This window comes from Hemiscyllium ocellatum, chromosome 2, assembly GCF_020745735.1.
Source record: "Hemiscyllium ocellatum isolate sHemOce1 chromosome 2, sHemOce1.pat.X.cur, whole genome shotgun sequence".
In the NCBI taxonomy this organism is placed as follows: Eukaryota; Metazoa; Chordata; class Chondrichthyes; order Orectolobiformes; family Hemiscylliidae; genus Hemiscyllium; species Hemiscyllium ocellatum.
The window spans coordinates 100018412-100035374 of record NC_083402.1 but is presented as its reverse complement, the minus strand read 5'-3'; the positions used below and the strand labels follow the sequence as shown (position 1 = coordinate 100035374).

General features: G+C 38.4%; 1 protein-coding gene across 10 annotated transcripts in view; it reads right to left on the bottom strand.

Annotated features, from left to right (window-relative positions):
- Positions 1 to 16963, bottom strand: part of LOC132824400 (nuclear factor 1 B-type-like) — a 561732-nt gene that overhangs the window by 148351 nt on the left and 396418 nt on the right. The window lies entirely within an intron of this gene.

Below are 16963 nucleotides of genomic sequence, written 5' to 3'. Positions count from 1 at the left end.
GAGCGTAGAGTGTTGAGAGGTGACCTGATAGAAGTTTATAAAATACTGAGAGATATAGATAGAGTTGTAGTTGTTTCTTTTGCTTAAGGTGCAGAATTTCAAGATGAGGGGGCACATTTGTACGGTGAGAGAAAAGAGATTTAAGAAAGGCATAGAGGAAAATCTTTTGCACAGATGGTGATTTACATGTGGAATGAACCTCCTGAGGAAGTGGTGGATGTGGGTACGATTACAACATTTAAAAGACATTTGGATGGATATATGAATAGGAAGTACGTGGCACATTGGTTAAGTGGTTAGCACTGTAGCTTCACAGTGCCAGGAATCCAGGTTTGATTCCAGCATCAGTGCCTGTCTGTGTGGAGTTCGCACATTCTCCCTGTGTCTGTGTGGGTTTGCTCTGGTTTCCTCCCAAAAGCCAAAAATGTGCAGATCAGGTGAAATGGCTATCCTAAGTCACCCATTGTGTTCAGGGATGTTTGCGTGAAATGCATTAGTCAGGGGTAAATGTAGAGTAATAGGGTTGGTGAATGGGTCTGGCGGGTTACTCTTCGTAGGGTCAGTGTGGACTTGTTGGGTCAAATGGCCTGTTTCTGTACTGTAGGGATTCTATGACAAGTTTGCAGGGATATGGAGCAGGCAGGTGAGACTAGTTTAGTTTGAGATTATATTTGGCATGAACTAGTTGGAGTGAAGGGTTTGGTTCTGTGCTGTTTGGTCCTATAACATAAAAACCTTGAACATACTTGAAAGAAATAAACAGCTTCATTAGCACAATGACATGATTCTCTCACAAGAGGCCAGGATGTTGAAGTTCTGGAATGCCTATTATTTTCCTGCTTTCAGTGGAGAGAATACTATTAGTTTTTGCCCAGGCATTGAAAAGTAGAATCCCATTGGGGACTTTTTAAAAAATGTTTTTATCAAATGTGGGTGTCACTGGTGAGACCATTCTCAAATTTGGCCAGAGTAGGTAAGAATGGGAGACTTCCTTTCCTAAAGGACATTAATGAATCAGATGGAGGTCTTGTGACAATGGTTACTTGGTCTCTTTTTCCTTGTTTGGAGAAGACATATGATGGCCTAGGAGTGTGAAAGTGGCATGAATGTTTAAAGATTACTAGGTTAATGAGTACTAACAAAAGAGGTAAAAGAGATTTGATACTGGAAAGATTGATATAGTTACCTCGCATATGAAAATACACAATAGGCAACTTAATAAAAGAAAGAACTTGCCATGTTGCATTGATTTTTTCCAGTTAGCTTTGCCTGAAATCAGGCAAACCACATATAAAACACAAATGTAGACTTTGCCCTGCACAAATTATTTTAGGAAACATTAGGGGAGAAGCCAGCCTTCTGTACAAAACTGACGATGATACTTTTAAATATTTTTAAGCATGGTTGGTGTCTGTTAATTGTACCTTCTTGAACCTTTAAGGAGACTCTTAAAAGTTGCTCATTTCTTTAAGCACAGACTTTGTTTTTACGAATTCATTAGACCACTTACCTAAAGTCATTTTCAGTTGCTTAAAATTAGGGCACTCAAACTTGTGGATCAGGTAACCTCATGGAAAATATATTCTTTGTGTGTGGTAAACGCATTTTCAACTATATTCATGAAACTAATCCGAGCTATGCTCATAATGCATAAGTGAATTTTTAAATACCAATCAAGGAAAATAGACAACAAAATTTAAAAGATTGTCTCAGCACACAGGTTCCTCAGGATTTTACATTGGTGCTTATTGAAAAGGATTGTGAGAAGTTTAACCATAACTTCATTTCAGACAATTTTGGCAATGTTGAGTGCAACTTGTATCTGTGGTATTAGTGACACCTAAACTTGAAATTCTATGCCAGTTTCTTTTCCCTATCTTCTTATTTATGATATGTAAGAATACATTATCTGTCAACCTGGCCCAAACACGAGCACTTCAAGCACAATTAGAGTCATAGAGTCGTAGGGATGTACAGCATGGAAACAGATCCTTCGGTCCAACCTGTCCATACTGATCAGATATCCCAACCCAATCTAGTCCCACCTGCCAGCACCCGGCCTATGTCCTTCCAAACCCTTCCGATTCATATACCCATCCAAATGCCTCTTTAATGTTGGAATTGTATCAGCCTCCACCACATCATCTGACAGCTCATTCCATACACGGACCACCCTCTGTGTAAAAGAGTGCCCCTTAGGTCTCTTTTATATCTTTCCCCTCTCACCCTAAACCTATGCCCTCTAGTTCTGGACTTCCTGACCCCAGGGAAAAGACTTTGTCTATTTATCCTGTCCATGCCCCTCATAATTTTGTAAACCCCTATAAGGTCACCTCTCAGCCTCCGATGCTCCAGGGAAAACAGCCTCAGCCTGTTCAGCCTCTCCCTGTAGTTCAAATCCTCCAACCCTGGCAACATCCTTGTAAATCTTTTCTGATCCCCTTCAAGTTTCACACATTTTTCTGATAGAAAGGAGACCAGAATTGCAAGCAATGTTCCAACAGTGCCCTAACCAATGTCCTGTACAGCTGCAACATGACCTCCCAACTCCTGTACTCAATACTCTGACCAATAAAGGAAAGCATACCAAACACCTTCTTCACTATCCTATCTACCTGCGACTTCACTTTCAAGGAGCTATGAACAAAGGTCTCTTTGTTCAGCAACACTCCCTAGGACCTTACCATTAAGTGTATAACTCCTGCTAAGATTTGCTTTCCCAAAATGCAGCACCTCATATTTATCTAAATTAAACTCCATCTGCCACTTCTCAGTCCATTGGCCCATCTAGTCCAGATCCTTTTGTAACCTGAGGTAACCCTCTTCGCTGTCCACTACACTTCCAATTTTGGTGTCTTCTGCAAACTTACTAACTGACCTCTTATGCTCGCATCTCTGCGATTAAAATTCAAGTTTTTTTTATTTTTAAATATATTGACCAAAGTAGATAAGGGCATGCTGTCCTATTTAGGGTTTCAGAATTACAGTTGTTACATGATCATAGTTTCTGAAATTATCTCCTTAGATTTACAGTTATTACTACTTGCCCTTCTTGGAACTGACATCATGAATTTCCATGCTTTACTTTCTCATTTTCTTTCTCAGGCCCAGCAAAACTGTAGCTATCTACAAGCTATTAAGATGAGTTGCTGAATACATTTTCCTCCACAGAAAATATCTGGTCAGCACTCAAAGTCTCCCCAAGAGATCTAACTGACATAGAGAATTTACTATTTGGCCATTCACACTGTTCGACATGATATAGAAATTCACGTGTTACAAAATCACCATCTTTAACTGAGATTGATGGCACCTTATTTGGCAATTAAATAGAATGACAAAGCAGGTAAAAAATCTGAGAGGAAGCTCCACCAATTACTCCCAACATTACACTTAACTATTAAATACAGTCAACATTTACTGGTTGATCAAAAAAAAGGAAAATCTCCAAACAGGAGCCAAAGCTTTTGACCGACTTCTCGATACTTTGCCCCACAGACAAGCAAGTATCAGTAACAGAAACATAATTTACATGAATGGCTCAGCTCTCTGGTAATTTCAATTAATTTCTCGCAGCATCAGCAGATTTGAGCAAATTGCTTGCCTTTTATTGTTGCTGTTGGCAAACACATGTGTATCAATATATCTAAAACTTCCAATTAAATAGAAGCCAATTTTCAGAAAAGTCAATAAATTATATTGTGCTCTACCCAGAAAATATCAGAAAATGCAATAATTCTTGACACTTCCTGTGTGCATTTTCTATCACCTCCTGATGCATCACATCTAAAAGTATGATCTAAAGTGAATACTGGAAGGTGGCCAATCATCTGGACAGTTTACTTCATGGTTTTATTTTGTACACCAACCAGGATCTAGACTGTTCTAACCGCCCAATTTGATGGTTTTCTACCTGTCAAGATGAGTGCAGTTGAAAGAGCTCAACGGGCCTTTAAAGCATGCACCCTGAGTGCTAATGATATGCAACTTAGTTTGATTTTGCCACTGTATATAATAGACAGGGTGGAATCAGCTCCAACCTCAGTCACTGGAACATAACATGGTAATTAAAATGGGATCTTCCGTCTCTACATTTCACTCAAAGGCATTTTAAAGCTGACGCAGGTATATATTCTCCTTGAAGTTCATTGTTGTCTGCTATGATGCTTTACATTACACTTCCTGAGAATCTATCAGGTTTTTAAAAAAAGGCAGATGAGGAGTGCTGAATGAAACACATTGTGGCACAGTTAGCTCAGTGGTTAGCACTGCTACCTCACTGCACCAAGGACCTGGGTTTGATTCTACCCTAGGGCAAATTGTCTGTGTGGAGTTTACAAATTCTCCCCATTTCTGAGTGGGTTTCCTCCCGCAGTTCAAAGATGCACAAGTTAGGTGGATTGGCTATGCTAAATTTCCCAGAGTGTCCATGGAGGCGCAGCCGAGGTGGATTCGCTATGGGAGATGCAAGATTACAGGGATGGGGTGGGGTGTGAGGTGGGATGCTGTTCAGAGGGTCGGTGTGGACTCAGTGGCTGAATGGCCTGTTTCCACACTGATTCCATGCTACTAATGTGTTTGAGTTTCTGAAGGCGAAATTGGAAGGAATGCTATATTGCAAGAAACCTCAGAAGATTTTGCACTCTTGGCTTTCACGAGATCTCCCCTGTGACAAAAATATTATTTTATACAATGAATAAACTGTTGGTAAAGAGTTGTGGCAGAATTTTTTTTTCTATTATTAGTTCATAAGTCAATTTTGGCCTTAAACCAAACTGAGACCTAAGAGGGGAAAGCAGAAAGATGTCGTTATTAAAGACCGGTCAGAGTTTGTCCTGTCCCTTTCAACTGCGAGGTCTGATAAAACTTTACAGCTTTGTACTAATAAGGAACAGGAGAGAAAAAAACTGAGCCATTGTTCTAAATGGAGAATCATTACAGTCAGAATGGAGCTTGCTATATTCAGAATGCAGTCTAGTCACATTCAGAATACAGGCTAGTCACATTAAGGATGTAGATTAGTCACAAAAGTAAGCTTAAATCGGGAAGCAGCAGCATTGTTACCAGTTATTATTGATTAGATTAGCTTCCCTACAGTAGGAAACAGGCCCTTTGGCCCAACAAGTCCACACCTACCTTCTGCCGAGTAACTCACCGAGACCCATTCCCCTATCCTATACTTACCCCTGACTAATGCACGTAATACTATGAGTAATTTAGCATAGCCAATTCACCTGGCCTGCACATCTTTGGATGGTGGGAGGAAGCTGGAGCACCGAGAAGAAACCCATGCAGACACAGGGAAAATGTGCAAACTCCACAAAGACAAGGCAGACTCGAATCTGGGTCCCTGGATCTTGAGGCAGCAGTGCTGACCACTGAGACACCATGCCACCCTATTGTAAGTTAAAGTGTGAGGAATTGAAGAATGAAGAGGGAATCTGGTCTCTGGGAATTCTAATTTGACTTCCCTTCTGCAGCTCAAAACAATAGTTAGCAATTGGGATGGCAACCAAATTTTTTTTTAAGAAATATGTGATGGCAGATTGGACAGAGAAAGATAATACATATATATATAGATCTAGTAAGGTGATAAACATATTAAGGATGTAGGAGAAATTGAGGACTGCAGATGCTGGAGATCAGAGTCAAATGTGTGGCACTGGACACGCACAGCAGATCAGGTAGCATCTGAGGAGCAGGAGAGTCGACAGTTTGAGCATTAGCTCTTCATCATGAAGTAGTTAGCTCTGTAGGATAGATGACTCACTGTGTAATTCAGATTAACACAAACAGTATGCATTTATCTTCTGTTCCGGTGGAGACAGATTTTGGAACAGCTTCTTTGCTTGCCCTGCCTAATGTGGAGATATACCTTTTAGCTATGGAATCAATTTACGTTCTGTAAGAGAGAGAGATACCTATGGTCCCTCTTAGATTACAGCCAATTACCTTATATTTTGTGATGAAAGGTGTATTAAATATATTATCATTTTGGAATTTTGGATTGTTTTAAAAGCAAAAAGATAAGTAAATGTAGATTAGTGCTGTGGAAGCTTTCTTATTTTAAACAAAGGTCAGAGTGTCATTCTGGTACAGTGTCCTAAATTCAACTGTTCAAGAACACATAGGACTGTCACCAAAGACTTGGGAAAATCCTCGGAGTGTTCATGGAATAAAATGTTTACATTTCTGAGTTTCTGACAGGTATCACAAACATATTAACCATTATTTTTTTCAGTTAGGTTCAGAAAACCTCAGATTTAATTATGAATAATTGAGAGTTGTTTAGAAATAAGTTTCTTCTAACAGACAGTTCAGCCCAGTTATTTTCTTCCTAGTTTGTGATGTTTACAAGCCAGCAGACTTGGGATAGAAATCTTTGGGCCATTAGATTTTGAAAAAGACTATGCTATCAGAATCAGAAAGGTATTCCAAAAACTAAATGTGTCTCAAGTTCAAGAAAGATAAACTAGAAGGAGTCAGTTAAGTAGAAAATTAAGAGTTGAGTTAAGAGTATAATTTATTTGGGCCAGAGTCTCTGTAACAGACAGAAGTTAGGAAACACATTAAATCTTTTGCCTTTAATGCTTGCATTAACATGTTTCTAACATTTATTTGTTTCCTTGCTCCTGCCTAATAAACATATGTTGTGTTGCTAAAGAACTTCTATGGCCATATGTGAATACATTTCATTGACCAACCACCAAGGTAGTGGACTGAACAAAAAGAACTTAACATTTAAATCTATCAAACCTACTTTATTCTGAAATCTGACTTGTTCAGTACTGCCATCAGCAAAGATCATAGCAGTTTGGAATTATGGGTTTCATAAACAGAGGAATTGATACAACCATAGCAGAGTTGAATCAATCTTTTGAAATAACCGATTTGGTCACAAATAGAGGAGTTTGTTTACTGTTCTGAAGAAGGGTCACTGGACCTGAAATGTTAACTCTTGTTTCTCTCCATGGATGTCACCAGACATGCTGAGACTTTCCAGCGATTTTGTTTTTGTTTCAGATTTCCAGCATCCACAGTTCCTGTAGTTTTTGAAATTATTTCAGTGCTGATCTCTGCACTTTAGGAAGCATCTGGAGGTCTTTGATAGATGGTTTCTGAAAAAATATTGCTCTCCTTGGAGAAAAATGGATTGAATGGTGATCTCATGACAAGTTTAAGTAGATTTGAAAAAGTTGTTGCCATTAGCTAATGATACAAAGACCAAAGAAGCACAGACTTGAAGTTTTAGACAAGGGATGCTGAGTTTGAGGAGGAGATAGTGTTGCTGGTGAAATACATGGAGGTAGTGTTAATGAATAGATTGGGTTGGGATGGAGTGCCCAGCGCAGAACGACTTTGGAGGTGGAAAGCAGGAAGGGGAGCAGGTAGTCCTGCCTGAGAATAAGGGCACATTAAAATGGAGACATTCTCAGATGGTCATAAAAGTTTTTAAAATAAAAACCCAAAGATATTAGGACTAGCAGAGTCCCTCCATTGGAAAGACAGTGTTCATGACTGTTATCATTCAGGCCTTGCATTTTCATCTTTGGTAATCTGGTGGCTCTGTTTCCTGATGAAGGGCTCCTGCCCGAAATGTCAATTTTCCTGCTCCTCGGATAATGCCTGACCAGCTGTGCATTTCCAGTACCACTTTAACCTTGACTGGTGGCTCGAAGGTCTTCCAAACTGAAACCAGCATGCCACTTATGAGTAATTGATGATCTCTTGATGCAAGTGAGGGGACCTATCTGACAATGACAGTCTTCAGTTCACTTGCAATAATGGTCGTTGATTCGGGAATTCACTGAATGGATGGCTGCCTAGTTCCATGGTGCAATTGCCTGAGGGAAACTTGCAGTTGACACTGCAACACAGAGTAACTCAATGAGATTTTCATTTACTTTCCTCCATTTTCTCTTACCTCTGGTGGACTGGACAGATTTTAGCTTTTGTGTTTTCCCTCAACCCAGAAACCAGCCTAAAATTTTATTTCTTTTTAACTACACTGTGTCAAGGGATACAAACACAGTTTATTTGGGGGTTGGGTAGCTCAGTCAGCTGGATAGTTGATTTATAATGCAGTGCCTCTAACAGCATGGGTTCAATTCCCTCAGTGGCTGAGGTTACCATGAATGACTTTTCTTCTCAACCTCTCCCCTTGCCTGAGATGTGGTGACTCTTTGGTTAAATCACCATCAGTTATCTCTCTCTAATGAGACGTCAACCCTATGGTCCTCTGGGATTGTGTTGATTTTATCTTTACTTCCATATTATAATAATGCTGCTATTAAATTCAAAAGCAGTAAAGTTTTCAAATAGTCATGTTACAAAATGATTAATTGTTAAATGCATTGCTATAACATTGCCAATACAGTTGTCACTCCTGGAAGTACAATAATTAACTTCTCAATTTCAATAAACTATCTCCATTTGCAGTGAGGCTGGGCAAAACCATGCAATTTGTATTCACACATTTTATCTATTTCAAAGGTGGATTAAGAACATTTTTGATACTTAAAACAACACAGCAGCTCACTAATTCTACAGGATAAATGAAAAGGAAATTACAGGTGTATCCAAAGGAAACCTAATTTTCTGCTTTTTCACCACTTAAAACATGCATTACAAAATGACCAAAGACACATCGTGCCCCATCTGTCATTTAGAATGAACCAAAATAAAAATTTATAGGAAGGCTGGTCCACTCTCAGTATAAATTAGCAGGAGTACAACAGAGATTTGAAAATATGCCAGGCCCAAGCCAAGGCTACTGGTTCCCATCAGGATCTGTTAGGGCTTGAACCTGAGTTAGATATTTGGCAACAGGATCTTCTCTCATAAAAAGGTGATAGTCATGGCAGTGAAATGGCCCATACTGCTGGGTGGCAACAGATTTGTGTGGTTCTTTGCAGAACTGTGCTGTTACATATCCATTGTGATATCAAACAAATATCTTTCAAACATTAGAAAATTATCTCTTTTTTGCACCCCATGGCACTTTTTAAAAAAATATTGGGGCTGATACAGCCTTCAATAATTTTATATACATTTTTTGATGTTATACTCAGGTTACCAAGATTAAATGTAAGGCTAATGTCTAAAATCTACCAGAAGATCTCTGCAGGCAACTTGAAGAGAAGTTAAAAAACTAAGAAAAAAACTAGAAAAGTTCAGGACATCATGTGTGCTTTCAATTAATGTATGATGTTTTGTTTTGCAAACTGTTTTAACATCTATAAATGTTTCCAATAACTGAATAAAAAGAAGCATTAACTGTATTTAACACTGGATGGAGAAAATGATTTCAGACATTGGTTCCAACACATGAAATGCCTCATCCACATATGAAAACTCAAGCTTAGGTTGAATTACAACTGAAGGATGTATTCAAACTGCTTTTAAAAATTGACCATTTGTGCAACACAGTTGCAAGTAGAATTAAACTAGGTTGAACGGCATAATCTGTTTCTATGTTCCTTCATGTTCTTCTCCACAACAGCAAACCAGATTGAAAAATATTGACATAAGTAGCCTACATGGAATTCTGCCTATGTGTCAAGCTCCAGACAAGCGACATGCAAATTGACTCTGCTTGTCTTGCAGTCTACACCACATTAATAACGACTACTTAATGAAGTTTGGTTAAAGCAGCATTCAGCTTTTTTGAAAGACATAATAAATACATTTATCAGCTATACTCAGAAGTTGAGAACTAAGTATCTGCGAAATTTCAGCACAACCATTCGGTTTGGAAGCAATTTGGCAATATACACATTTGTGTTCCTGAAATATCTTCCATTTCAGAATTGACCTTGTGGTCAATGTCAGTGGTACAAGCAGCTCAAACTATGATGATGTTCCTCTCCATTCAAGCCAGATGCCTGCTCTCCAGGAAAGACTTGTCTTTGTATCCACTTGTGAATTAGTTAAGCTCTGAAGAATTTATGGACCAGATTTCAAAGTGGGGTTAGAGTCCTGATGAAAACCTTGATGAATCATGGGTCATTGTGATCCTATGCCTTCGCTGCATCACTTTTGTGATGTCATTTTTAAGTTTAATTGTTCAGCTGGCCAATGTGGCACCCAATTCTTGGCAGTTGAGCATCTCTAGGAATAGGGAGCCGCGTGCCTTGAGCTAGCACCAAATACAGGTCGTAGCCATGTGCTGAATAGAATAGGACATTCCTTACAGAAGCATCAACAGAAATGAAAATGGCCAGAAAGGAAACTGAAAGTCCATCATGGAAACAGAGCCATGAAAAATTCAGTTTCAATTCAGAGCCAAATAAACCTGATTTGGACTTGTAGTGAATCAGACAGCTGTGCACTAATGTGCTCCAAACAGTTTGGGTTAGCCAAAATACAGCTTAAAAATTCGATTTTGCACCGGACAGGCCCCTTAACAAGCATTTAAGGAGCTAAATGAGCTGCTAATTAGTGATGAGCAGATTTTTTGCTCTAGCTCTCTGCCGGCTAAGGGAAAGTTGTATGCTGATCCAGAAGGACAAAAAGTAGTTTCAGGACAGCATTTCGAAATTGCAATTGGCACCACGTCCCAACTCATGGCTATTTGAAATTCCAGCCCTGTGTGTCTGAGCTTGTGCATGATTCAAGTGTTGATGATTTAGATGCTGTGCTACAACCTTGCTATTGAAAGGTCCAATTTGTTGCTCCTGGGAGTATAGTGCATCTGTAACAAAAGGAACAAGAGGGCACATCAGACAATGCGCACAATTGGCGTTAAGTTTCTCCATGCATTGTTAGTATAGAACTCATAATGTGGCCTACCAAAGTCACTGCTTTACTTCTGTGAAAGAAGAAGGAATGTAAGTATAATTACCTGAAGTAACTTGTTCTCTTCGAATTTGAATGTTACCCAAATCATTTATGGTGGGGTTTCCCAGGTGATGATCTCATTTTCACTCGAGTGACAGCTTTAAGCTTCTCAGTCAATCAATTCCTCTCCCAACATCTGGATTCTACACCATCAGAATTGCCTATAATGAAAAGATAAATGTACAACCTCACACCCCTTTTGGGTGTGTTCATCCCTTTGGGGCCCAGCAGGAAAAGTCAATCAAACTGATGATTTTAAAAATTATTCATTCACAAGGTGTGGGCATCGCTAGCAAGGCCAGTGTTTATTGCTCCTCCTTAACAGCCTTCAAACGTAATGGCTCACTAGGGCCATCAAGAGGGTAGTTGAGTTGCTGTTGGTCTGGAGTCACATATAAGCAAGATGACACATTTATTTTCCTAACAAATAGTAGTGACCAGATAATCTTTACAGTAATTGACAACAGTTACATTGTCAATATTAGGCTAGCTTTTAATTTTAGATTTTCATTGATTTTATATTTCCTCATCTACCATAGTGCGATTTGAACTTGTGTCCCCAGAACTTTAACATGTGCCTCCAATTTACTAGTCAATGCGATCAGCATCATTCATGCCTTCCTTTGAAATATAAAGGTGGAATTCATCTTGTTTTTATTTAAGCTTGTTAAGGAACTTGACAGAATAGTTGCAGAAAGTTTTTTTTCCTCTTGTGCTGGAGTCTAGGACAAGAGGGCACATTTAAAACAGAAATGAGGAGATTTTGTCCTTCAAGGAGGTAACAATTCTTAGCGATTCTGTGGAATTCGTTATTGTAGAGGACAGTTGATCTTGCGCCATTAAGTATATTTATCAATCAGTAAGAGAATCTAGTAATAATGTGGATAGGCATGAAAATGGAATTGAGGATTATCATATCAGTCATGATCTCATTGAATTGTGGAGGAGACTCAATATGATGAATGGCCTACTCTTCTCCTATTTCTTATCATCTTGTCTCCAAGTCATGACTCTTTTAAGCATTAAATAGAAATAGGACTGATGTCTATGTCCAACTTTATTGGGTTTACAAGTCCTAACAGGATGAGGGAAGAGGAATAGAAAGTGATGGCCCTGGAATTTGTGCTTGGCAAATCAAATGTATCAAACAAATAACTGGCCAAATAGCATTGTTAAGTGAAGGCTCTGGGCCAGGTGGGAGAGGGATTAGGTCATGAACAGGATGTCGGTCATAGCCTTAAAGAACTCCTGGTCTCTCAATCTCTCTCATTCTGAAGGAAGGTTCAAAACAAAGTCGTATAAAAAAAAGTTTGGATGTTGTCACTTCGTCCCACTTTCTACCTTCTGTAAAACACTTCCAAAGATTACGTACAGTTAGGTGTTTAACAAGTTCAATTACTTATTAATTGGTTATTTCAAAGGTGCAGAGTGCTTCCAATTTTATCACCCACCTTCCATTATACAAAGGACAGGTGGAGATATTGGATTACTAATCCAATATCAACACCCTGCATTTATATTCGTGATTGGCAGCCAGGGGTCCAAGGTGCTCAAGTGGTGGTCTTAACAGTCAATTGGTTGGGATTTTCCCAAGATTGGAACCCAACGTTGAATGCCATACTTGAGCAAGTTTGTCTCTGTAGGCCTGGCAATACCATTGATACAACCGGCTGGTTCAGAAGCTACCAGGGCAATGAGAAGGGACTTCATCCCTGAGATGATATCAGAGAGTATCCTACGGCTACATTAGGTGTGGGCAGCCTGAGCAGTCAGAGGGGTAACTGTGGAGGCAGCCATTACCACTGGAGGCACTTTTCTTGAGTAATGGAGTGTCTATAGACCATGGTTGTTCTTGGAATTCGCCAGGAGGTCGCTTCCTTGCAGTTAGATATCTCTGCACCCAGTAGGTGATGTCCTGCTCAAAATGCTAATAGTCAGCGAATATAGCTGTCAAAAGACCCTTCAGTTAGGTAAATTATTTAACTATATTCAGTGGGTGGGGGGGTGACATAATGGATAAATGGCATGGTTGTAGGAGTGCAATCAAATGGCCCTTCCACTATTTTTATATGCTCCCCGCTTCCCTGTAAGATCTTTCTGAAAGTAGAGTAAATAGTTCCTGGCCAAAAGCCACGATTGATATTCTCTCCTTCTGACAGACTTAAAGTCACTGACTGCCATACTGAGTGTTTCCAGCATTTTCTGTTTTGTTCCAAATTCTTACATTGTTTATCTTAATGCTTTACATCCTCAGCTTTAAAGTTATTTTCAGCATGAGATTGCTCCACTGAGCCAAGGAAAAATTACTTTATTGACTTGAAGTGGTTCAAGAAAGCAGCTCACTATCACCTTCTGAAAGGTAATTAGAGATAGAGAAATAAAATGCTGGCTTTTTCAGTGTCACTCAGATTCCAAGAATTAAACACAATACAGAAGTGATTATAATGTATGTAAGACATCACTGTCAAATTATATAACCCATAGCAAAGTCTCCTCTGTTTATACATCTGAAATGCTGTCATAAAGCATAAAAGCATTCATTTTGTTATAGATTATCAAGGATGTTGAACGCTTTGACAAGTTTTGTTGCCCTGGGTAATCTACCATCTCAATATCAATGTCAATTTTGAAGATAACTGAACAAAAACATTTCCTCTCCATTGGCTCCCAGATTTAAAGATAATTATTCATTAATAATCATGTAAGTAAGTTTTCAAGGTGAGTGAAGAATGCTTTAAGAAGCTATAAAACAATGTTTTGTGAATTTGTTATCATTTGCTTTGTTAGGCATACTCCTTATCAATTTTAACTTCTTCCCTTCCATCTTTATTTCAGAGGGGAATGCATGTGAAGGAGTTCAAATTGAAAATCTCCATTTACATGGAGATAGGTCACTTTAATTCAACTGTCATAAGACTAAAATTGTTGATTTTGAAGGTTGGCCAACCTAGTGACTGGAATCTATAATTTATATAGAGTGAAATCTACATCTTAAACTGCTGCACTGTTAGATTTCTTAAACTTATACTTTCTTTTTTGAACCATTTCCCATCTTTTACACACAACCAGCATAGGCAAAATCTGCCAGCAAAATAAAAACTTTAGTAACAGATTTCACACTGTGCTGGGCAATGTCAGTGTTGTATTTTGAATTATGTTGTGTGCTCCTCCTTTCCTCTCCCCCACACAGCCTCTGCCAAAGCCATCTGACAGGAAACTAAAGATTAAGTTTGTCCTACCTCGGGGAACAAAGAGCCCACAGAGCAGTGAAACGGCTTACTGCAGAGCGCAAAGTTTCTAATCCATCTCGAATCTTGGGATTTGCTGGAACTTGTCAATGCAAAGTTGTTTCTTTGCTTTAGCACATGTCTATGGATCATCTTTTGCACTGTACCGTTCACGTCCGCCATTTCCATAAAGGTTAACTTGAAGCACCAAACATAATCGTGTGGAAATTAGACTTTATTGATTGCTATGGTCTATTGTTACCCCTTTTTAAGTCCCTGTAGTTCAAGTTCAATCTGGAATTACATCATGTCTGGTTTCCCTTGGTTACCAGACAGCTTGCGACGTGACCATCATTAGAGAGAGACAAATAATCTTCTCATGCATCAGTTCCTCATCTATTTAAATATAAACCTTTCTCAGAAGCTCACCTCAAGTATGAGGTATTGTTAATGTATGGATTACGATCTAAATTAGATTATTTAATGGCTTCTTAATGGATTGTTGACTCCCTTCCTCTCATGTACAAGACTGGGTGCCTTGCATCTAAGTTCTTTAGAGGAGCAGTCAAGAAATTACATTAAACTCACATGAAAATCTAATGGATTGTGTATCTTTTCTTTCTCCCAATTACGCTGAAGTTACATGGCTACAAATTTAAACCTTGTCAGCCAATTTTCCTTGCACACAAAGTTATAACTTATTTTGTTGCACTTTTCTACCAAGTGAAAAAAATCTTCTACAATTCTAAATTTCATGAAAAGTAAAAAAAACACCAAGGTGGCATTCAATTTATATTTTTTCAAAGACTGATTCAAGAGCACAAAAGCAATCTTTTAAGTGTTTCACATACAATTATTGAGTTAAAAATCCGCCCCCAGAGTGCAGCATGAAACAGCTGCTTCACTGTAAGTTTAATGTAAGTTACTGCAGTAACATAAACTTATGGCAGGAAGTGCTGACCTAGTACATTTGCCTGGATAGTCAAACAGAAACATTTATTTTTTTTCCAAAGAGGAAAATAAATAACAGTATTGACGGTACATGCAAAGGATTAACCTTTAAAATACTGTATTGAATTTCCTATTACAGTTGGCTGTATATAGATCTATGCATTACCCAATATGGATAAGTTTCAACTTACTGGCAAGTTAGAAATATGGAAATGAACAAAACTGAGCAGAGGGCTCAAACTTCCTGCAAAATAGCAAATGGATTGACAGGGGTACTGACGAGGAGTGCAGTCACAGTGCATTATCATCTGTGAAGGGTAATGTGATTCACAAGCTGAAATAAATTTAAGTTTGGACGAGAGCATTCAAATCTCACTGATCACATATTCACTTTAAACAACATTGTCTCATTGCAATGAACCAAACTGGAATGCACAAGTCAAACAAAATAGAAATAGTATTCACAAGCAAACATAAAACGCACCTTTAAACAGTGGTAACAGGCCTCAAAGTACTGTGTTTGAAGTTTTATAATACCTATACATGACCATCTCTATGTAACAGAATACACACACAAACTCAATGGGCAAAATAAACATAAATTGCCCGAAAGCCAACCAAGAGGCTTTATAAATAGCATCATAGAACTAATACAGTCAATACATAATCAATTGCATGTAATCTAATATTTTTAAAATGCTAAATTTGCAACTGTGAACTATGACATATTAATTTGTGAATGCATAAGTATTTATTAATAAAAATGTTTCTGAATTTTCTGCACGAGCATTTTTTAACCAAGAACAGACCCTTCATCTGTAAAAGCACTCTAGGAGATTATTTTAACTGACTGGGATTTCTAACTTTGCACAGACTTAACAAATACTAGTAATCTATTTTAAAACTAAATTGAAATTGTAATTTTTAAGACTGCAATATCCCTCTTTGTTGGCCTGCATCTGTCCATTTTCCACATCATTAAATTTTACTCCAAATAGAATCTAATTTTGGCTTCTGAGAGTTACATTAAGTATTTTATTATTCATGCTCTTTCATGAGTACCTGTACATTTTGAAATACATTCATTTGCTTATCTGTGTTGACCGCACAGTCAGTGTTTACCTGGAAACAACATTTTCTTAAAGTTATAAGTAACTTCTAAAGGCTTATTACCCTGTTTTTCCACAGGATTTAGCCAAAGTAGAATCACCAGAGTCATGTACTGCTTATGGCAAATTCAGTAAATTGCATACTCTGAGACCACTACACGTGCTATTGGTTAGATGCCTGAACATGCACTGCTTGATTAGCTTCTCTGTGTGTTAGTTGGGGTCTTCCCTGATTCAGGATAGCACTGAGAATGTATGTGTCACATGTGCTTCACACACTGGTGCAATACTTTTATCAACATATATGGAACGTAGAACTATGCCTTATAGGTACAGACCCTTCGGCCCACAATGTTGTGCCAAATATGATGACAAATTAAATTAATCCCTTCTGCCTACTCTTCGTCCATATCCCTCCATTCCTTGCATTTTCATGTATTTATCAAAGTCCCTTAAATGTCCCTAACATATCTGCCTCCACCATCACCCCTTGCAGCACATTCCAGATTCCAACAGGTCTCTGTAAAAAACTTGCCCCTCATATCTCCTTTGAACTTTCTCCCTCTCACCATAAATGCATTCCCCCCACTATTAGACATTTCAACTCTGGGAAAAAGATTCTGACTGTCAATCCTACGTATGCATCTCATAGTTTCATAGACTTCTATCATGTCTCCCTTCCTGCAAAAACATCTAACAACTAAAAACTGTTTTTCCTAAAAAGAAAAAAAATATCAAAAATGACATGACCAGAATTATGAGCACCAAATGTTAAGAAAAGATTTTTTTTTCTCCATGCTAGCTTTCTTCTGACATAACTTCAGACTTCTTCAGAGC